The sequence below is a fragment of the Paroedura picta genome, chromosome 1 (assembly GCF_049243985.1).
Source record: "Paroedura picta isolate Pp20150507F chromosome 1, Ppicta_v3.0, whole genome shotgun sequence".
Taxonomy (NCBI): domain Eukaryota; kingdom Metazoa; phylum Chordata; class Lepidosauria; order Squamata; family Gekkonidae; genus Paroedura; species Paroedura picta.
The window spans coordinates 17,141,269-17,163,399 of NC_135369.1; the positions used below are offsets into that span (position 1 = coordinate 17,141,269).

A 22,131-nucleotide genomic window follows, 5' to 3' on the forward strand; every position below is an offset into this window, starting at 1 on the left:
CAGAGCTTTCAGACTGCATGTCTGCTGCCTTACCACTCTGCGCCACAAGAGGCTCTTGTCCCGCTTTACCAGTGTTAAAATCTGGTCACCTTATTTTAAAGGGACCACGGAGTCCAGTTTGCAAAGAGGCCATTTCCTCCCGGTGACCTGATCTCAGTCCCCTGGAGATCCGTTGTAATAGTGGGACATCTCCAGCTAGCGCTTGAAGGCTGGCCCCCCTACCCACGGGGGAAATAACGCAGCCCCTTCCTATCCAGACAGTCTCCCGGCCCCCCTCCGACATTTCAGCCGCCCTGTGGCCATCGGAGCCCTGTGCCTGTTCCGTTCAAGACTGGCTGGAGGTTGCAAAACTTGCAAGGATGCTGAAAGCATCAGGGCTCCCTTCCTCAGCCTGGACCATATTCCCATCCACGGTGGCGGCGGCAGCAGAGGCAGCCGGGCGGGTTAGTACGCCAACAGCGCTCTCCATCTCATCTGGCGTGTGTGTGTCACAGCATCCTCCCTTTCCGGAGCATGGCACGCTGCTCCCGCACACACACACACACACACACACACACACACACACACACGCACGCACGCAGATCTCAGCATCTCGCTGCCTTCTGCTCCTTACAGGAACAATACCCCCCGGCCTAATCCCTCTCCCTGCGTGTGTGTCAGCCTCCCCGTCTCAGAGACACACAAGCCCACCCCGCCCCATGTGTCCTGGTGCTCCCATTTCTGCACCCCCCACCATGACATCTTCTCCTCCTCCCTCCCTCCGTTATTGTGCTCCTGCTCCTGGAATAAGCGGCTGGCTGGCACGGTAAAACTTTGCAAAAAGAGGCAGAGGGGCTTCTCTGCCCACCCGCCCCCCACCCCTCCCAGTCCCACAGCACAACTCCATCCGATCAGGTAAGGCCACGTCATTTTTAAATATTTGTGTGTGTGTGTGTGCGCCTTTCGCCAGTGTTGCCTTTTGGAAGGCTGGTGGATGCCTTGGGTACCCAAAGGCAATGCTTTGACTAGCCCAAGTGGTCAGCCTGCAGGCGGTGGGTGGGCTGGTGGGATGTAACGGGGCGGGGGGGGGGATACGGGCGGGAAAAGGAAGAGAGTCCTTGCCTTGGCTTTTCAGTGTTTGGATTTGACTGCGTTCTTGCCATTGCTCAGGCAGAGAAACCCCATAGAGAGGGACAGAGATGGTCGTGCACAGGAATATCTGCAGAAGGTGTGTGTTCAAACTCTCTTTGCTTTCTAGCCGGTGTTTACTTCTTGGGTCTCTCTGTTACATGGGGTTGGGGGGGTTGTTTTATAGCTCTCTTGAAAACAAAATTGCTAGCTGGCTTTGCAAACCCTCAATGAATGCACAGGGTTGCCAACGCTCCCCGGGAAGGAGGAGAGGGGAATCTCCTCTGGGCTCTCTCTTGCTCCTCGCCATGGATGGCCAGGGCTGCCCAATGCACTTGGCAAAGTATCTCTGCCGCTGCTTTTGAAACCAGCGTGGATGCTGGCTTTTCACCTCGGTCAAGGTGTGGGAAAGAGATAAATCTGGATCAGCAATGGGGGGAAATGCAACCCCGGGCTCCTCTGCCAAGATAGAAGGCAGATGCTTTAAAAAATAATAATAAGGACTAAAATAGGAACACCTGCAGAGAAATGGAGGTTGTATGGGTTATTCTTGCAGCGAGAATGACTTCTTTTCAAAAATTGGTTGTGTCTGTCTTCGAGGTTGTGTGTGTGTGCGTTTTGTCTCCTGGTCCACTCATGCCTAGCTGATCCTCCATATACACACACACACACTCTTCTCCCACCGCCCCAGCACACAAACACTTTCCTAACACCCAGAGGGATGCTCTTCACCGTTCGCCACCCTTTCCGAAGGAGAGGGGAAATATTAAAATTTCTTGCCATGGACAGCAGAGCTGGGCAGCTCTCAAGAGTGTCGCAGGGGAACGGTTTGGCAAATCCGAGCTTCCCCCCCTTTTAAAGAGACATGCCCCCCCCCCAATTCATCTTTAGAAGCCTCTCGGTCACTTTGGCAGGGTGGCAAAGGCAATCGTGACGGAGAGCACAACCAAACCGTCTTGGGTTGTCATTCCTTTCATTATTTGAACAACACACACAACTGCACTGAAATCCTCCCTGGATTGTCGCAAATGGAAACTGACATTTTGGGTTGAGACACACGGAGGTTGATGACAGGGTGTCCCTTGTCTTCCGTGGCTCATCGCCAACCTTCCTGTGACTTTTTTTTTTGGGGGGGGGAGGTAGCGATTGTGTGCCCCTCCTTGCCAAGAGGCACGGTCCTGAACCAGAGCTGTTCCCCCTCCAAAGAAAAAGGAACACTTAGATTTTAACTGCACCTCCGTATTTGCCAGTGGAAGGCTCTTATAGCATCTACAGCTTTACACATAGGTGTAAACCTGATCCTTAAATTCTAATGCATACTGAAGGGAGGATAAACATCCCTGTGCTCACCCTCCCTCCCCCCCCCCCCCCATTTTGCCACTTCCCTGGGCTTTGGAGCGCTGGTGTTTTCCCTTCGGCGTGGCAACTCAGCGACCGGGAAAGTTGGAATGCTTTAATTAATAGATGTTTGCAAAGAGCTTAGGTGGCCGGTGACGGGGAAGGGCAAAAGGGGGATTATTATATTAGCAAAGCTTTTCATCTTATACTGTCAACCTTCGAGGCAGTACAGCCTTTTCCTTTCTTCCTTTCTCTGCCACAAGGGCAGACCCTTGATTTGAAGTAAATACACTCCCAATATATCCGAACCTCATAGTAACCACCCTGCTGGATCAACAGGGCTGGTGGGAAAACCGACGTCTTGCCTATAATCAAACTCGAGGCGCTGCTTATTAAGCTGCGCTGAGGGCTTCTAATTTATAGATTCCATAAAGCCGATTTTGCCGGAGGGTAAGATTGCAAAACTTCCAGGTGTTCAGCTTATTCCTTATGAAATGTCTGGCAAAATATTAATTAAGCTCTGCCTTGGCTTCGCTCCTGCCTGGCTTTTTTGGGGAGAGAGTGATATCTTTCAAAAAATGATAATAATCAGGAGGAACAGACATTTTAAAACCCATCCATTTATCGGTGTGTGTTCTGGTATCTGCTCTTCGGTTTGGTTTCGTAAAGCGGGTTGATTTCGCACTGCCTCCGGTCTGCGTTGTGGTTGTTTGTGACTCCCAAGTCTGCCCCCTCCCGTGAATTTGTTCTTTTTTGTGCATCCGTTTTAAAAGACGGGGTCTGGCAGACAGCAGGGCAAAAGAAATCGGGATTGCTCGGGAAGGAACCGGAGGGAAAATGAAAATAGTGGGATTGGGGACCCAGAAGGCCTGCGTGGGTGCAAGAAAGGGAGTGCGCAGTCTATAGAGAAGGTACTCGTGGCAGTTTTGCCCCTTCCAGCGTCGGTTCATCGCCGCGGCCTTTAATGCAGGACACGGATGGACAGGGAAATCAGAAATCAGGCCCATTGTGAGCGGAAGTTCTGCTGCAGAAGCGACACTTGAAACAACCCGGAGCCAAGCTCCTGACTGTTTCAAGGGGGCTTGGCTCGGAACGTCCCCAAAGGATCTGCCCAAAGTTTATAAAACTTGGGCTTTTCATCTAAATCCCTTGTCGGCCTGCCACCTCAAAAGGTCTGCTGTTTAACCTGATACTTTTCCTTTTCGTTTCTGCACAATTCCAATCCAGCCTGCTTAGGGTTGACTGAGATTCCCCCCGCCCCAGAGGTGACATACTACGAGGATCTGAGACGGTCTTTAGAAAGGGAGGGTATACACATCTATATTATTCTCAGAGCTGTCCTTTCAGCCCTAGTCCTGATGCTCTGACGTTGGAGTCTTCATGTGAAAAGCTGCTTTCTCCAACATTTTGCAAATATGTGGCTGGATGTTGCAGATGAGGCCGATATCGGGGAGCCTCTGCCAAATTGGTTTTGGGGGGGGGGCATTTTAACCTGCAATCACTGTGGGTGTCTCTTCCTCCTTTGCAACGGTAGCAGCTTTTAGCCTGGCTGCCCCTGGTTTACATTTTCACTCCTGCGAGTAAATTAACTCCGGCCTCCGCTCTTCTGGAGAGACTTGTAACTATTCAGAAGTAAACACAGCAGCTAAGGAGTGAAACAGAAGGGCAGGGAAAGCCCTCAGGGCTGGGAGAGTCTTTTTCTTTTTCTTCTCCTCCTCGGGGGTATTTCATCATCTGTCATCAGCAGTTGCACACCCTGGAGGAAACCTCCAAGGGACTGGAAAGTGTAGTCCTGAGAAGGTAGGAGCGTGTGCTGTGAAACGTAGGAAGCAAGTCAGTCGGAGTCTTGGCTCTCGACCACACAGCTCCATAGCCTGCACTCGGTACCAAGAGCTTGGTTCTGCAGCACAGGTGTCCCTCGGGGTGGCTGACCAATGGCAGAGTTTTGAAGGCAGTTAATCCTCTTCCTTGCAATCAAAGAATCAATGACATCCAACTCCCTGTTTGCACATAAGCAGCCCTCTTAATTGGAATGGGAATTGTAGTCCATGAACATCTGGAGGACCGCAGGTTGACTACCCCCGTCCTAGAGGCCAGTGTGTGTGAGCAGAATGTTGGACTTGATGGCCCTTTGGTCTCATCCGGTAGGACCCCTCTTCTCTTCTGTGATGAGAACAGTTGCTCTGGAGGGCAGCAGAATTCCCCGGAGATGCTGGGTCAGATCTCTGGCCGTCTAGCCCAGAGGTACTTCTGCTGGCCACAGCTTTCTTAGGACTCAGGCAGAGAAAGGTCTTCCTTGTACCACTGCCTGACCCTTCAGTACAAGGAGACAGAACCTCCGGAATTCAGCCTGCAAAGCATGCGCTCTGCTATTGAGGTCCAGTATCTCCTTGCGTTACCATGCCAGTGGGCAACAAGAAAAAGATGGCACTTCCATGGGGGTGACCCTCAGGCGTACACCATGTCCTGTGAAGGGAGGCTGCAGGGGTACCTAGACCGAGAGGTGGCAGAAGGCCCAGGCTGCTGCATTGCATGACATTCCGCAAATCAAGGTTCTAATCTCATGGTGGTAACAAGTGTAGACTCATTGCAGTCAGGGGGGCAGCTGGTCCTAGAAGGTAGGGTTGTTAGCTCTGGACTGGGAAATTTGGGGGGATTTTGGGGGTGGAGAGCCTGGAGAGGGTGGAGTTTGGAGTGAGGAGCGGTGTCTGCAAGCCACGATCCAAAGCAGCCATTTTCTCCAGGGGTAATGATCTCTGACGTCTGGAGATAGGCTGTAATTCTGGGAGATCCCCAGGAGGTTGTTCTCTACCAGAAGTCTGTACAAACATCCCAGCATTGATCCCGACATGGAAATAATATCTTTTTATATTGGGGCTGATAACCCACCAAAGAACGATAGATTATAATGGTGAGGGGTTTGGAGACCAAGATTCATGAGGAAAGACTGAGGGAGCTTGGTCTGTTTAGCCTGGAGAGGAGGCGACTGAGAGGGGATCTGATAACCATCTTCAAGTATTTAAAAGGCTGCCATATAGAGGATGGAGCAGAGTTGTTCTCTCTTGCCCCGGAGGGATGGACCAGAACCAGTGGGACAAAATTAATTCAAAAGAAATTCCATCTAAACATCCGGAAGAAGTCCCTGACAGTTAGAGCGGTTCCTCAGCCAAACAGGCTTCCTCGGAAGGTGGTGGGTTCTCCATTAGGGTTGTGTGTGGCGGCGGCCGAAACGGCCGTTCCAGATTGACGCAGCCAGCACTGCGGGGCAGGGGGGAGGCACAGGAGCCGGTGCTGGTGTGCAACTTGGAGCACACATGCAGGTGCAGAGCTCCATGCCTGCATGTGTGTGCCAACTGATGCACCAGCGCCCCCCCTCCCCTCTCCCCCTGTGGTGCTGGCTGCGTTGGCCTGGAACTGCTGCTTTGGACGCCACCGTGAACAGCTCTATTCTCCATCTTTGGAGATTTTTAAGCAGAGGCTGGATAGCCATCTGACGAAGAGGCTGATTCTGTGAAGGCTTAAGGGGGTGGCAGGTGACAGTGGATGAGCGAGAGGGTTGTGAGTGTCCTGCATAGTGCAGGGGGTTGGACTAGATCACCCAGGAGGTCCCTTCCAACTCTGTTATCCTATGATCTGGCCTTTTAGCAGATTTATCAGTTAACAGCAAGGATCAACAGGAGTCTAGTGGCACTTCAAAGACTCACAAGATTTTAATCCCAGCATAGACCAGGGGTAGTCAAACTGCGGCCCTCCAGATGTCTATGGACTACAATTGCTAGGAGCCCCTGCCAACATTCACTGGCAGGGGCTCCTGGGAATTGTAGTCCACGGACATCTGGAAGGCCGCAGTTTGACTACCCCTGGCATAGACTATTGCACCCTAGAGAGCCTTTTGCCCTGACCTGGACTGCGCCTTTAGCCAGATCGGTCAGATCTCAAGAGATAAGCAGGGTCAGCCACAGCAGTCCACCAGGGACGTCTAGGACTATAACGGGGAGGCCGGGAGTGGCAGTCCACCTCTGTGTATCTCTTGACTTGAAAACCCTACGGGGGTTGTTGTAAGACAGCTGCGGCTTGACACCACTTTCTACCACCACGAAAACTCTTCTCGGCAGGAGCAGGTAGCAGGTAGCAGCTCCTCGGGTTACAGGAGGTTACAGTGGAATGCAGGAGGTTACAGTGGAGAAACAAACCGCGGGGTCAAAGGGTCCGCAAAGTGCCGGAAGGACAGCCGCTTCTCAGGAATCAGGCTGATTCAATTTGAATGCATTTGCATATTACCAGCCCTCACTATGTGTGTGTTTCTTTATTTACTTTGCGTATACCTTCCTTTCTCCCCAAGAGGGACCTGACAAGGTTACATCATTCTATATGTCTCCTTCTTTCTTCCCTCCAGAATGAAGGGGAAGAAATAATACAAAGTGTGCCTTAATGCACAGCTCATTTAATTACCATTCTCCCCTCCCCATCAATCAAGAAAAGCTTCAACAGATTTATTTGTAGATTAAAACCATCTCCGAAGTGGTCCTGCCCGGAACGGAACGTCATCTTCGGCTTACTATTCTTGATACCGCAAACACTCGTCCCTTGTTTGCTTGCGTGTGTTCCAAATGCACCTCGTATCTTGCGGGGGTTTCTTTGCGACTTGCCACGCCCTGCAGATGCACGAGGAACAAACCGCTAAGGCTGAGAAATGCTTCGCTCAAAGGCTGTTGGGGTCCACGAAATATCTGCAGGTCAACGAAATATCTGCAGGACCTTGAGAGTGGCTGAACTCCCACGGCCCCCAGAGCACCACTGGTTTAATGTTGCACCAATAAATGACAAGGTCAGGGGTGGTGACTTCTCAGTTGTGAGAGGGGAGGCAGGAAGGGATGAGCCAGTCCTTGCCTCTTGTGACCCTTTCTTACATGGGTAATGCCCATCACCTCTTTGGGATCTTTGGGACCAAGAGGCAATTTTCCTCTGAGCCACATTGTCCGAGGGATGCTGGAGGGTTTTGCCTTCCTCTGGGCATAGAACAGGGGTCACTGGGGGAGTGGGGGGGAGGGAGCTGCAAATTTTCTGCATTGTACGGTGAGTTGGACTAGATGAGCCTTGGTGTCAATTCCATCTCTATGCTTCTGTATCTATTCCAAGTACATGGAGGCTGTCCCAGCTCCATCCATCCATCCATCCATCCATCCATCCATCCATCCATCCATCCATCATCTGTACAATATTACGGTTATTGATATTATTTTAGCTTGTATAGCCCAGGCTACCCCGATCTCATCAGATCCCAGAAACAAAGCAAGGTTGGCCTTCGTGGGAGACTACCAAGGAAGTCCAAGGTCGCTGCACAGAGGCAACCAATGGCAAACCACTGCTTTGCCTTGAAAATCCTAGAGGGCTGCCTTAAGTCGATTGTGACTTGATGGCTCTTTTCACCAACGTCACCAACGTTATTGTTTCGCTGGCCGCCACTGGGTAACTGAATAGCGCAGCCACCAGAGGATCCGATGCATTTGCATGTGCTGGCGTCGGAGGTCGGCCTTCTAGTCCATCCCGTGTTTCCTGGCCGCGTGCAGAACCTCTGACACGGACATCTCTGACTGCCCTCCTGGACCTGGACGGCTCCTCCTGCCTCCCACAGGGAAAGGGATTGGGCGAGCTGTCCCGTTGGTACCAGGCAGGTTCTGCTGACAGCAGACAGCGCCAGTGGCTCACCCAACTCTGAAAGCAAAAGGGCTTCCCGGATCAAATGGAGAGAGTCGTTCACCCTAACCATTGTTTTCTTTTTGTGTTCCGGGGATTTGCTTTTGTTGACAGGCAGGTGCTTTAAACTTTAAAGATGCTTTATATTTAATGAATGGATACAGCCGAAAGAAAGGCCTTCTCTTCTCCCCTCCCTACACGGGGAGCAGCTGCAACATTATTATTAGCGTCTACAAGGGTTTGTTTCCCCTTTTTAATACAGAGAAAAATTTAGTAGCCTTCCGCAAAGAGCCGGGCCAGAACTAAGAATCTAGGAGCTGCCCTGCTGGATCAGAGCAAAGCGAACTCCTGCTGAGCATTCTGATGTCAAATGTGGTCAATGAAATGCCTCTGGAAACTATCAAGCAGGGCACGGAAAGTGCTTGCTGCCTTCTCTTCTTGCCCAGCGTCTGGTATTCAGAGGTTAGGCCTCTGCATGTGGAGGTTCTAGTCTGAATCTGTTAAGAAGATCCCAGCTGGATCAGATCAGTGGTCCTAGTCCAGCCAAGTCCTCTGGAGGGCTAATGAACAAGGCATAGAGGGCAAGGCCTTCCTCAGTGCCTCCTGGCGCTGCTGTTCAAAGGTGTACTGCCTTTGAATATGGAAGTTCCCTTTAGTCACCATGGTTAGGAGCCACTGATAGACATCTATTATGACAGCCAGCGGGGGTTAAGAGTTTAATAGTGGTTAAGAGTGGCGGCCCCAGGGAGGTCCGTCTGGTCTCGACCAGGGCCAGGGCCTTTTCGGTCCTCACCCCCACCTGGTGGAATGAGCTCCCTGAAGAGCTGCGGGCCCTGCGGGAGCTTCCGGCATTCTGCAGGGCCTGTAAAACGGAGCTCTTCCACCAGGTCTATGGTTGAGGTTAGTACAGACAGGGAGATCTATATGGCCCCCTTCCAGGATGTGACGGTTGCTAGTACCATTTGCACCCTTGTCTCTCCCACTCCTTTTCGTAATATGGGGATAACTGAGATTTTGAGTATATTATTATTTTTTCACCATGTATCATTATGAGTTGTTTAATTGTGTCTGATTTTATACTGGGATTTTAACTGGAGTTTTAATTGGGGTTTTATGGGATTCTGATCCAATTATTGTAACCCACCACGAACCATAAGGGAGTGGCGGGCAATTAATTAATTGATTAATTAATTAATTAATAATCTAGAGAACCGGTTTGATTCCCCACTCCTCCTCCACATGCAACCAGCTGGGGGACCTTGGGCTAGTCACAGTCCTGTTAGAGCTGTTCTCATAGAACAGTTCTGTCAAAGCTCTCTCATCCCCACCGCTTCTTCTTCGTCACGTTCAAATAATATAATAGTTCTTCTCACGGCTCCAGCCCAAGGTCCAAGTCAGCCTTCAGGAGGCCACAAGTAAAACACAATGGTGTTAGTCCTCCCCTTGTTGTCTGTCCCCAGCTTCTGATACTGAAAGATAAACTTCCTCTGCACAGTGAGGTTCCGCTGTTTGTTTGTTTTTTGTAGTGTCTCAAGGCAAGAGACTTTGGATGCACTTTAGAAGTAGACATTCTGCACACATAGGATAATGCACTTTCAATGTGCTTTGGCAGCTGGATTTTCCTGTGCGGAACAGGCTTGCCATTGCCTGCCTCTGCCTCACGGCCCAGGTATCCCTCAGTGGTCTCCCTTCCAAATACTGATTGAGACCGACCCTACTTAGCTTCCAAGATGTGAAGAGATTGGACTAGCCTCAGCTATCCTTTCTGCGTACTTTCAATAATGCACTTTCAGTGTGATTCTGCAGCTGGATTTCCCTGTGCTAAACTGGGCCTATTCTGAACACAATCGATAATGCACCTTCAAGGCACTTTAGAAGTAGATTTTCCTGTTCCGCACAGGAAAATCCAGCTGCCAAAGCACATTGAAAGTGCATTATCCTATGTGTGCAGAATGTCTACTTCTAAAGTGCATCCAAAGTGCATTATCCAACCTGTGCAGAATGGCACCATTTCTATCTAGCTACATCTCTGAGGCACGTTGGGCTTGGCTGAGCTTTTCTCTGCGCTCCGTTCTTATGTGTCACGAAGCTTTTCCAAATGGGAGCAACATCCAGACCTGTTATTTCCAGCCGAGGGCACGAGCGTGTTTGTTCCTCCCTGCCAACCTGCTGGGGCCGCCGGGGAGTTTGCAGCTGATGTAAGAGCCGTGTGGGGTGGCGTCAATGCCTCTGTGCCACCCGAGTCCCGCTTCTGTTGCCGTGTGACATTTGTATAATAAGCAGGTTGGGGGTTTGATTTCCCCAGCCCCGAGCCAACTCCCGGCTGCCACCTCGGGTCCTCATCCGACGATGTAAGCGGAGGGCGATCGAAACATTTTTCTGGCACTGACGACACAGCCCGCGAGGTCAACCGATTTCATGTGTATTTTTAACGCTGAGACGGTGACCCTCGGGTCCTGACCCTCATTGTCTGATGATCTATAGACTGAGCTGTCCGTTTGAGTCTGGCTGAAGGCTAACAGTGTCGGAAGTGCCGCTCTGGGGCGCTGCGTTCAAAACTGAAAACGAAATGCTCTGGAGCCCCGAAGATGGAAAACAGAGAAAACTTTTTTCCCCTCCCCTTCTCATAATGGTATGCCTCTAGGGGGTTGCCACCCGGTGAAGTTGAACTGCTGTACATCCAGGGCAGACGAAAAGGGACTTCTCCTTCGTGCAACGTGAGAGAAGCCTGGGCTCAGTGACAGAGCCTCTCATTTGCATGCATAAGGTCCTGGGTTCAAATCCCACTCCTAACATCTCCAGTTAAAGGACCTGGTAGTGGGTGAGGTGAATGACCTCTGCCTGAGGTTGATTTCCTGAATTTAGGCAGATTGTGAGGAGGGCAGGAAGGGATGAGGCAGTGCTAAGTTCTTATGGCTCTTTCTTACATGCCCAAGGTAATGCTGCTTGCCAATTTGAGGTTAGATAGGAATATTTTAGAGCCTCTTGTGGCACAGAGTGGTAAGGCAGCGGACATGCAGTCTGAAGCTCTGCCCATGAGGCTGGGAGTTCGATCCCAGCAGCCGGCTCAAGGTTGACTCAGCCTTCCATCCTTCCGAGGTTGGTAAAATGAGTACTCAGCTTGCTGGGGGGTAAACGGTAATGACTGGGGAAGGCACTGGCAAACCACCCCGTATTGAGTCTGCCAAGAAAATGCTAGAGGGTGTCACCCCAAGGGTCACACATGACCCGGTGCTTGCACAGGGGATACCTTTACCTTTACCTAGGAATATTTTTGCCTTCCTCTGGGCATGAGGCAGGGGTCATTGCGGGAGAGGGATAGTTGTGCATTTCTGTGTTGTGCAGGTATAGGACTAGATGAACTTTGGGATACTGTTTCTACTAGGGGCCAGGCCATTGCATTCAGGAATACGAGTGCTAGATTGGTGGGTGGGGTGGAAGGACTCTGCATACGGACTTCCCCCCTCAACCTGGAAAGGCTGCAGGCAGCTGTTAGGGAACACACCGGCAGGGGCAGCTCTCATATGGCAGGGATCTGCAGCCTCAGAGGGAAGTGGAAGGAGGAGGGTTGGTCCGGGGTGGGGGATGGAAAGCATTTGGCTGGCTGCTGGACAGGCAAGCTGGTTGGAGGAGGAGGCACTCGGGTGGGACAGCCACCCTGAGTGGGTGTTAAGCATTGAGTGGCATGAGACACGCTCCTCCTCCAAGTCCTTACCAGGAATTTTATTATGTGGAACAGATGAGACCCTGGAAAGCTACTGCAAGTCTGTGTAGACAATACTTCCCGTGCTGGACAGATGGCTAGTTCAGTATAAGGACAGGTTATTTAACATGGAACTGGCTGCCCCATTATGTAGTGATAACCACCAGCTTTCAAAGAGGATTAAACAAATTCGAGGTGTAGTGGCTCGACAGAACCTCTATGTTCAGGGGCAGTATACTAGGAAAAAGTAAACAAGGGAAGGCTGAGGCCTTCATTCCCTTTTTGTCTCCCCCAGAATATGAAAAGCAGAATGCTGAACTAGACAGAATTCTAACCAATCCAATTGGGCTCTTCTTAGGTTCAAGGTTATCTATAAGTTAGGGAAGGAAGGTGGCACAGTACACCCTGATCCTTTCATATTTCAGGAGCTATGCAGGGCTGATGCTTGGAAGGGAGGTCTCCAAGGAAGACTGCTGAGGGAGGCCATGGCAAACAACCTCTGCTTCTCCCTTGCCTGGAAAGCTTCTTGCTGGAGTCACCATCAGTCAGTTGTGACTTCATAGCGCTTACGTACGTAGTTACATGTTCCTGTTGGTTGCCTTTCCCCCTTGATCCCAGGGAACATTTGAAGACAGATGTGAACATCTGTGAACATGAGACCAAAATGCATCTCAACAGTACTCGGCTGGGTAGCAATGTGGGAACCTCCACTGACATCATTGGAGGTCCACAGCAGGCCAAGATGTGTGTGTAAAGTCCCATCAAGCTGCAGCCGACCCATGGTGACCCCAGCCAGGGGCATTCAAGGCAAGGGAGAAGCAGAGGTGGTTGGCCATGGCCTTCCTTGGTGGCCTCCCATCCAAGGACTGACCCTGCTTCGCTTCCAATGGACAATGACCCCAGCAAGGGGCTTTCCAAGCAAGGGAGCAACAGAGGGAGTTGGCCACGACCTTCCTCTGCAGAGCCTTCCTTGGTGATCTCCCCTGCTTAGCCTCTGAGATCTGATCAGTTCAGGCTATATCAGGCTGCCCTCCCTCCCAAGGCCAAAATATCAGTGTAAAAAATGAATAAACCCCAGTTCCATAAAGGGAGGTTTGTGACAGTGGTGAAAGAAAAGCATTCTGCACCCGCTCAGCTGTTTTGCTCACTTGATTTTGCAAAGGTAAATCCTCCAATGCCTGAGGCGAAGGTCTGGGGGATATGCGTACTGGAGAGGGCGACCCATTCCATGAAGGCGAACCTGACACAGGAGCCAACCAAGCCCCTCGACCAGAGGGACCCAGCCACTCTGCTTTGCATGTAGGCAGGATGCCTAAACAAGTGTGGAGGCAGTGGCCTCGGGTGCCCTGTTACGATGACTGCCGACACTCGAATGCAATTTGCGTCTCATAAATCAGACGATAGATTTGCAAGATCAAATAATCCTAATAACATTTGCATAACGTGTGCACTTTGCATAAATTGTCAAGGCAAGCCGCAAACGTGCGGAGGCTCTGGAAATATTATTATGCTTTTACTGGCAGGAGGTAGAGATCCCTGTTCTGTGCACAGTTAAAGACAGTAGCAGAGAGAGAGAGAGAGAGAGAGATGAAATTATGCAGGTAAGCACAGGCAAAATTACAATGGCATGAATGGACAGGGGGCATTGGTGAGACTGGAGAGCAGTTCAGCAGCACTAAGGAAGCACCTTTACTAAACTTTCATTAAAAAAACCCTAAGTCTCTAGTCCCTGTTGTTGCAGAAATATAAGGGTAAGAAAAGGGGCTAGAGCAGGGATTCCCAATCGGGGTCCATGGACTCCTGGGGGTCCGGGGAGTTCAAGAGGGGGTCCACGGCCTTTCCCCTCCTGCCGAAATGGACTTGGCCACAAGCTAGGGAACTGGCTGCCTTCAGCTGGGTGTAAAATTCAAAGTAGGGGGAATCAGCTGTGGCATGGTATGGGGGGTTCTGGGCTGTCTTCTCAGCTCCTGCTCTTCTTTCCGGCCTTCATGTGGCAGAGCCACTGCAGTAGTAATAAAGGTGGGTGGAGGGAGAGAAAGAAGAGCGAAGGGTGTGGATGGTTATGCCACATCAATGAAGAATAAAGGAAATCGTGAGGCTGAAAAATACATTCTTCAAAACTAATCATGTCTCTCAATGATTCATTCCAATTCAGAGCAATCAAATGGGGTCTTAGGTAATAAACCCGTTTTTCCAGGTCCTTCACTAGTAAAGAGACCCCATAACGTATGAGCAGTGCCTATGTGAGATCATGTAACTTTGTTTTGGGTTAAATCATCTTTATACTGAGGAGTAATCACTGAAGAAGTACCTGGAAAACAGGTTTATTACCAAGGACCCTGTTGGATTGCTCAAAATTGGAATAAATCATTGAGAGATGTAGTTAGTTTTGAAGAATGTATTTTTCAGCCTCTCGATTTCCTTTATTCTTTGCTCACTTCTGGGGGAGGGAGGTATAGCCAGCTGGCATCACTTCCAAGGGTCCTTGAAGCCTGGAATTTCTTTCAGGGGCTCCTCCCCAGACTGGGCTAGAGACTCCGTTAAAAAGATACAGGGGGAATTCAGAGAACCTGACATACAGATTGTCATACTGTTCTCTGTTCCACTTAATATTTCTGGTATGGCCTTGGAGGAGGAGCATGTCTCACGGCTTAAGTGCCACTCAGTGCTTAACACCCACTCAGAGCGGCTGGCCCGCCCCTGAGTGCCTCCTCTTCCAACTGGCTTGCCTGTCTGTCCAGCGGCTAGCCAATCGCCTTACGCCCCCCCACCCCTGCCACCCTGCCCCCTTCCCTCTAAGGCTTAGAGGCTGTCCGCAGAGTTCTTCCACTCCACCCCCTAATCTAGCGCCTGTTGTATTCCTGAATGCAACGGGCTTGGCTCCTAATTATGCTATATTCAGTGACAGATTTAAAATCCCTCTAGTGGTGGGGGGAATGGCTGCAGTGGGGAACTGGGGTAGAGAAAATGTGGGCAGGACTGGAAGATCCAGACTTCCCCGTCCACATGGGTTCTTCTCTGGCTTAGCCACAATCTTTCCCAAAACAGTTCTGCAAGGCACATTTGGCAAAGATCTCAGAAAAGACCGGTAAGCTGCTCAGAACGGCCATGAGGCTCTGGAAAGTTGGAAACAAATCCCCCAGCTGCATTGAAGTCGGGGCAAACAACCCCTGTGCAAGAGCCCTGTGTTGTCCACTGTACTTCAGCTGACAGCCTTCCCATGTGCTCCAAAGGCAGCATGTCAAACAAACTGAATCTTTAATTCAATACTGATGCAAACCTCAGTGCTGTGCCAATCATGCAATGGGACATCTCACTTCTCCCTCAACCCATGGTGATGGTGGTGGAGAGTGCCATCAAGTCACAGCTGACGTATGGAGACCCCATAGGATTTTCAAGGCTACAGATGTTTAGAGGCAGTTTTCCATTGCCCTGGCATTCCTTGGGGGCCTCCCATCCAAGTCCTAACCAGGGCCAACCCTGCTTAGCTTCTGCGATCTGGCAAGATCAGGCTAGCTTGGGCTACTCAGGTCAGGCCCTTGTGTGGGCTTCAATGTCGGGTGAATACAGATGCTTCTTCCCCAAACAGCATCCAGCCAATTAAGGAGACAGGCCATCCTGCTGTCCTGACCTGCACTGGAGGGAGAGTTTTGGCGTTGTTCCCGTCCCATCGTGGTGTAGTGGTTAGGAGTGGCAGCTTCTAGATTTCCCGCTCCTCCATATGCAGCCAGGTGGGTGACCATGGGCTAGTCACAGTCCTATTAGAGTTGTTCTGACTGAATACTGATATCAGGACTCTCTCAGCCCCACCTATCTCACAGGGTGTCTGTTGTGGGGAGAGGAAGGGAAGGGGATTGTAAGCGGCTTGGAGACCCCTTCGGGTAGTCAAAAGCAGATATAAAACCGACTCTTCTTCTCCTTCTCCTCCATGACTGGGAGTGGAAGCGACACCAGCATCCTTCCTCACTATGTGAGCCACGGCAAGCTGACAGCCCACTCCCATCGTGGCCACGTGGCCCAATTTCTGGACTAGGTGATCACTCAGTCAATGGTGGACTGTACACATCCCATAAATCTTATAGGCTTCTGCTCCCGGATCCGGCCCAACGAGTCATCCCTAATGGCGATGCCCGGCATGCACATCAGCTGCTGTGTTAACAGGGCCATTAAATGTAATCAGCTTCCCCCCCCCCCCAGGCCTGGTTCTCTTCATCACGAACCGGAGAAGTGGATTTTTCATGTTTAACAGCCGTAAAAGGAATCGCTGACTCTGTAGTCGGAATAATAAAAATGGACACTAAGCAGACTTCTGCCTGGCTGCTCCTTCATGCCGCTCAGCCACTTCCCTCCTCTGTTCTGTCAATGGTCCTCAATTCTGGGCTGCCCCTCTACCTCACCCCCCCCCTCACTCACACCACTGCTCAGGGCTGGCAAGAGGACCCCCCCCCCCCGCCTCCCTGAGAAGGGCCAGATGAGATGCTCATCCCACAACCCAGTTCCTTTCTGCAGCTCTGCGGTGATGTTTTACATCTCCACCTTTCCGCTTAGACGCCGGGGCAACTAGGCTTGCCAACCTCCAGGTGGGGCCTGGAGTTCTCGGTGACGGAGATCAGTTCCACGGGGGGAAATGGTGACCTTGGAGCATGGATTCCATGGCAGTATACCTCAATGAAATCCCTCTCTAGGCTTCAGCCCCAAATAGCCAGGAATAGTCCCACCAGGAGTTGGCAACCTGGCTCACAATGCACTCCGCCCCCCCTCCCCCCAAACAACCAAGAGTTTTGTGACACCTTAAACCAGGGGTAGTCAAACTGCGGCCCTCCAGATGTCCATGGACTACAATTCCCAGGAGCCCCCTGCCAGCAAATGCTGGCAGGGGGCTCCTGGGAATTGTAGTCCATGGACATCTGGAGGGCCGCAGTTTGACTACCCCTGCCTTAAACAGTGCCAGCTTAATTTCAGCATAAAGCTTCCATGGGCAAGATAGAGCCTATGTATCTAATGGAGTGTGGTCCACAAAATCTTGGGGCCATATGGTGTCTTTTGGTTGCAGTGGGTCAATGTGGAGATACTCCTCTGGAACCCAGCTCCTTCCCAGCTGTCCGAGAACAATTTGCTTTTAGCTTTTCCTGACTCAGAACCCTCAACCTGATTTTTAAATTTGCATGTCCCACTTTCTTCTTTTTTTTTCTGTCCCTCTTCCTCTGCTTCTACCCGCCCCAGGCTTAAGGCAGCATATCTTCACAGCAGACATCCCAGCATAGCAGTTAATTCCTTCTTCCTAAGGAGTCTGGGAATTGTAGTGAGGGGTGATGGGGAAGGGGAAGAATTCATAGCACCTCTACTAAACTACAACTCCCAGGATTCTTGATATGGAGAGTACTAGAATCTAGAAGGTGCAAGTTTGACTCCCCAACCTGCTGTGGAAGCTTGCTAGGGCTGGGGCAGTGATACTCTGGAGGGCAAGAGTAGGAGGCTTCTGGAGTTCTGGCCCCACTGGTGGACCTCCTGATGGCATCTGGGTTCTGGTCATTGTGCAACACAGGGTGTTGACCTAGATAGGCCATTGGCCTGATCCAACATGGCTTCTCTTATGTTTTTAGGTCTGAGGCAGTGATGCTCTGTATTTTTGGTGCTGGGGGGGGGGCAGTGGGAGGGTTTCAAAGTTCTGGCCCCACTGGTGGACCTCCTGCTGACCCATGAATTCTTGGCCACTGTGTGACAGAGTGTTGGACGAGACTAGCCACTGGCCTGATCCAACACAGCTTCTCTTATGCTCTAATGTTCTAGGTGGCCTTGGGTCAAACACATAGCCATCTGACATAGAGACTGCTTCTGTGAAGGTTCGAGGGGGTGGCAGGTTACAGTAGATGAGCGATTGGGATGTGAGTATCCTGCATAGTGCAGGGGGTTGGACTAGATGACCCAGGATGTCCCTTCCAACTCTATGATTCTGTGATTCTACATACTGTCAGCTTCACAGGATAAAATGGAGGAGAGGAGAATGATGTAAGACTCTTTGGGTCCCCATTTGGGAGACAGGTGGAGTACAAACAAAACACGATGCCCTCCCACTGTGCTTTCCTGCCTGAAGAATGGCCTTTGCCTATTCCAGTTAATGCTAATTCTCCAGCCCCGGTGCCACCCCTCCAGCTACCATGCTGAGTAGAGTGGCCAGGTCCCCCTGGCTGTTGGTGGGGTGCAGGAGGGATAGGGTTGCCAGTTCCAAGTTTGGGAACTGCTGAAGATTTGGGGGTGGGGCCCAGGGAGGACAAGGACCTCAGTGGGGTACAAAGCCACAAAGTCCACCCTCCAAAGCATCCATTTCCCCCAGAGGAACTGATCTCTCTAATGCGGAGAGTAGCTACAACTCTAGGATCTCTCCCGGCCCCACTTGAGAGCTGGCATCCCTAATGCTGAGAGTCTCAGGCAATCTGCCCGCCACAGAAACCAGCCTGATCTTTCTGCACAGCAAAATACTAGACTGCAGGACAGACCTGACCTCTTCTACACACTGAAGGCCACTCTGGGGAGCCCGGCAGCATTTCCGCATGACTGGAAGGTTGCTGGCTGGCACGATAAAATGCATGTTTACAATATGCAGAATCCAGGGCATCTTCCCTTCTCTGCCGGGGAAAGGGAAATCACACTCTCCCTGCTTTTCGTTAATGGGAAAATGCGACTCCCTCCCCCTTGCTCTCCTTTCCCCTCCATTAACCCAATTATTGCAACAGTTGTGTAAGCGTGTCATGGGGATCATGTTGCCTCAGCACACGAAATCACTAGGGATGAGTGGCACGGCTCTCTGCCCTGCCGCGTCTGTCCATAGTGTTGTCTGAGCTCTTTAAAAATAACCCCGGGTTGCTGACAGTACTTCAGAGGGATCTCTCAGAGCAGGAATGAAAGCTGGGGGAGAAAAGAGAAAGAAAAGCGACAAGGTTTTAAAAGCAGTGGACAAAACTAGGCTTTGCCATTTTGGTTTCCTTCGTTTCAAATTGTTAAGTATTTCAAATTTTTGCCATTACATTATCTAATCAGCTAGATTTGAGCACCATGGACCATCAGGAGTTTGAGGGTGCATGCTTTTGAGAGTCAGGAATATGCACTTTTGAGGTCAAAGTTGCTTGCATATCTGACGTATATCTTGAAAATCTTGTTGGTTCTTAGGTGCTATTGGGCTCAAACCAAGCTCTTCAACTTGCTGGCTACCCTCTGAAATTCTGTAACCAATCTCAGGAATCTTGACAACTAGAAACTTTAAAAACGCATGCTGGGATTCCATTTTTGTCCCACCATCCTGCCAGGGAATTTAGGACAGCTTGCATGATTCACCTCTCTATCTTATCCTCTCAATAATTCTGTGAGGTGGGTCAGGGTTGGTGTGTGTGTGTGTGTGTGTGTGTGAGAGAGAGAGAGAGAGAGAGACAGACAGACAGACAGACAGACAGACAGAGAGGTCCAAGGTCGCCTTGTGAGCTTCTTAACTGTGTGGTGATTTGAACTCAGGTCTCCCTGATCTGACACACTCCTATACCACACTTTCAAGTGCCTGCGGGATTTGTTCATCAGATCTGACATGCTTAGAGCTGATTTCCTAGGAACCTCAAGTGGCATACAGTGCCACCGAGTCCACCCTCCAAAGCATCCATATTCTCCAGGAGAAATGATCTCTGTAGTCTGGAGATGAGCTGTAATTTAAGGGAGCTCCCCAGGTCTCACCTGGAGGTTGGCATCCTTAAGTTCTGGGCCTGAGCTTTGCCACCAATTCTGAGATAAACCCTGGTGGGCTCTGGCTCACACAACACCTTGGCACGATGAACAAATCACATTTTGCCGTTGCGAGCCCTCAGTGTATGCTGTGAATGAAGTCCTTTGCACAGCAATGCCAGCTGCCCAAGTGGGTACTGTGTAAAAGTCCATATGCCTGGGCCACTAGGTAGCCTTGGGCTACAAATCTCATGGCCTGCATCTTCTGCCGGCCGTGACCTAAGCTTGCCAGCCTTGGGTTGCGAATTACCTGGAGATTTGGGGGGTGGATATTGAAGAAGGCAGGGTTTGGGTCATGACACTACCGTCCAGCTTCCAAAACCACCATGTTCTCCAAGAGAACTGATCCCTGTTGCCAGAAGAACATTTGTAATAGGGGGAGATCTCCAGCCATGACCTGGAGGCTGGTGGCCCTATGGTGCACACAGACTGTGTGTCTCGGTCGTGGTCTGCACCCTCCACCGACCCGCCAGGACAGCATTTCACTATGAGGTATGCAACAGCCGTCCTCCCCCTCCGAGGGGCTAACGATGGCCAGACGGATGTCATTCCCCGGGTGCGGGAATCTGCTTCCAGACAGAGGCTTGCAACTCAGACAGGATTTGTGAATCTCTCTGTCCAGACGGCAAAGTGATTTGAATGGAGGGCGGAGGAGATGAGCCCTGCTTCCCTTCCCGGGAAGGGAACTAGCAGTCCGAGCAAACGCAATGCTGGGAGCACAGACTTGCCACGTCCTTCTTTTATTCGATCGAGCGTTGAAGTGAGGGAAGGAGTGCTGACGAACTGGAGCAGAGGGGAGAGGCCTAGCGGGAAGAGTGGCACTCAGCCTGTGTTAGGAGTGGTGTTTAAGGGGGTCTTTCTTGCCAGCCACGCAAGGTCTGTTCATGGCTACGAACTGGGATTAGTGAGTAGCCTACAGTATGCCAAATGGCCCTGAGAGATGCGATCATGGGTTCAGAATATATCTAGAGCAGTGGTTCTCAACCTTGGGGTCGCAAGGCCCCTTCCGCGGGGTTGCCCTATTGCTGGCCACTGCGGTGGCAGCGGTAGCGCCAAGGAGAGGCGGGCGGAACCGCTGATCTAGATCATGCGTAGTCAAACTGTGGCCCTCCAGATGTCCATGGACTACAATTGCCATGAGCCCCTGCCAGCATTCGCTGGCAGAGGCTCATGGGAATTGTAGTCCATGGACATCCAGAGGGCCACGGTTTGACTACCCCTGATCTAGTGGCTGTGGTGTGTGAAGGAGTGGCTTGAGGACCAAACAGCATGTGATGTTCAAGCTCAGGTTTGACCTCTGACATGACATTTAGCTGCAAACAAAGAAGAAGAGTTGGTTTTTATACCCTGCTTTTCACTTCCCAAAGGGGTTTCGAAGTGGCTAACAATCAATCGCCTTCCAACATCCTGCCTCACACAGTGGCCAACCAGTCCTTCTGGAGCGCCAACAAGGCGGCATAGAGGCTGAGATCAGCCCTTGATGTTGCCACTTGACCCTGGGATTTAGAGGCTGACAGCCTCTGAACATGGAGTTTCCCTGTAGTCACCAAAACCTGGAAGAATGAGGACACTGGCAACTGATGTTTTAACAAGGAATCCCTGAGGGTATGAAATCTGGGCAGCAATTTATCAGAAAAGAAGGGCTGTGCCTGGAAAAGCCCAGGAGAACTGGGGGGGTAAAGGATTCTGTGGGAAAACGCTTTACTTCCTCTTATTCCTGATGTTGAGCCACAACAGGAAACACTGACCTCTTTCCATAAAATCTACTAGTGGCAATGTGGGACACATCCTGTATCATAAGAACATAAGAAAAGCCAAGTTGGAGGTGGGTTTGGGGAACAGTTTGGGTTTATTTGAATAGCCCATCCAGTGCAACACTCTGTGTCACACAGTGGCCAGGGTGCCACCAGGAGGTCCATCAGCAGGGCGAGAAGTCCAGAAGTCCCCCCACAGTTGGCCCCCTCAAGCACCTGGAATATAGAGCATCACTGCCCCAGACAGAGTGTTCCCTCTATACCTTAGGGTGAACAGACTCTGCTTTAGGATGCTTAAGGCTGATCCTGCGTTGAGCAGGGGGTTGGACTAGATGGCCTGTATGGCCCCTTCCAATTCTATGATTCTATGATTCTATGACTCTGATGGGCCTCTGCTCCACATGTTTCTCCAACCCTTTCTTGAAGCTGTCTGTGCTTGTGTTGCCGCCAACTCCTGCAGCTGTTAATTTCATGTGTTAATTCCTCTTTGGGCGAAGAAGGACTTCCTTTTACCTGTTCATTAAGTTCATGGAGTGCCCGTCAGAAAGGGAGAAAAGAACTTCTCTCTCTACTTTTTCTGTCCTTTTCTATTTTGTAAATCTCTTTTTGGTCATGGAAGGTGCCTGCTCCTCTGTGTATCTAAAGTGCTGTCAAGTTGCAGCCGACTGATTGGGAGCCCAGCTGGGGCTGTCCAGGCAAGTGAGAAGCAGAGGTGGTTTGCTGTGGCCTTCCTCTGCAGTCTTCCTTGGTGGTCTCCCATCCAAG

General features: G+C 50.9%; 2 protein-coding genes across 6 annotated transcripts in view; one reads left to right on the top strand and one right to left on the bottom strand.

The window, feature by feature from the left end:
- The window catches only part of MACROD1 (mono-ADP ribosylhydrolase 1), a 474,182-nt gene that overhangs the window by 195,851 nt on the left and 256,200 nt on the right, over positions 1 to 22,131 (bottom strand). The window lies entirely within an intron of this gene.
- Positions 551 to 22,131, top strand: part of FLRT1 (fibronectin leucine rich transmembrane protein 1) — a 215,833-nt gene continuing 194,252 nt past the window's right edge. Inside the window, exon 1 of one of the 2 annotated variants that reach the window (XM_077324075.1) lies at positions 551 to 894. The gene's annotated coding sequence lies outside the window, so the exon portion shown is untranslated. Of the gene's footprint in view, positions 895 to 1,122; positions 1,208 to 22,131 lie in introns of those variants that run through there. The other variant, XM_077324085.1, reaches the window with a different exon arrangement.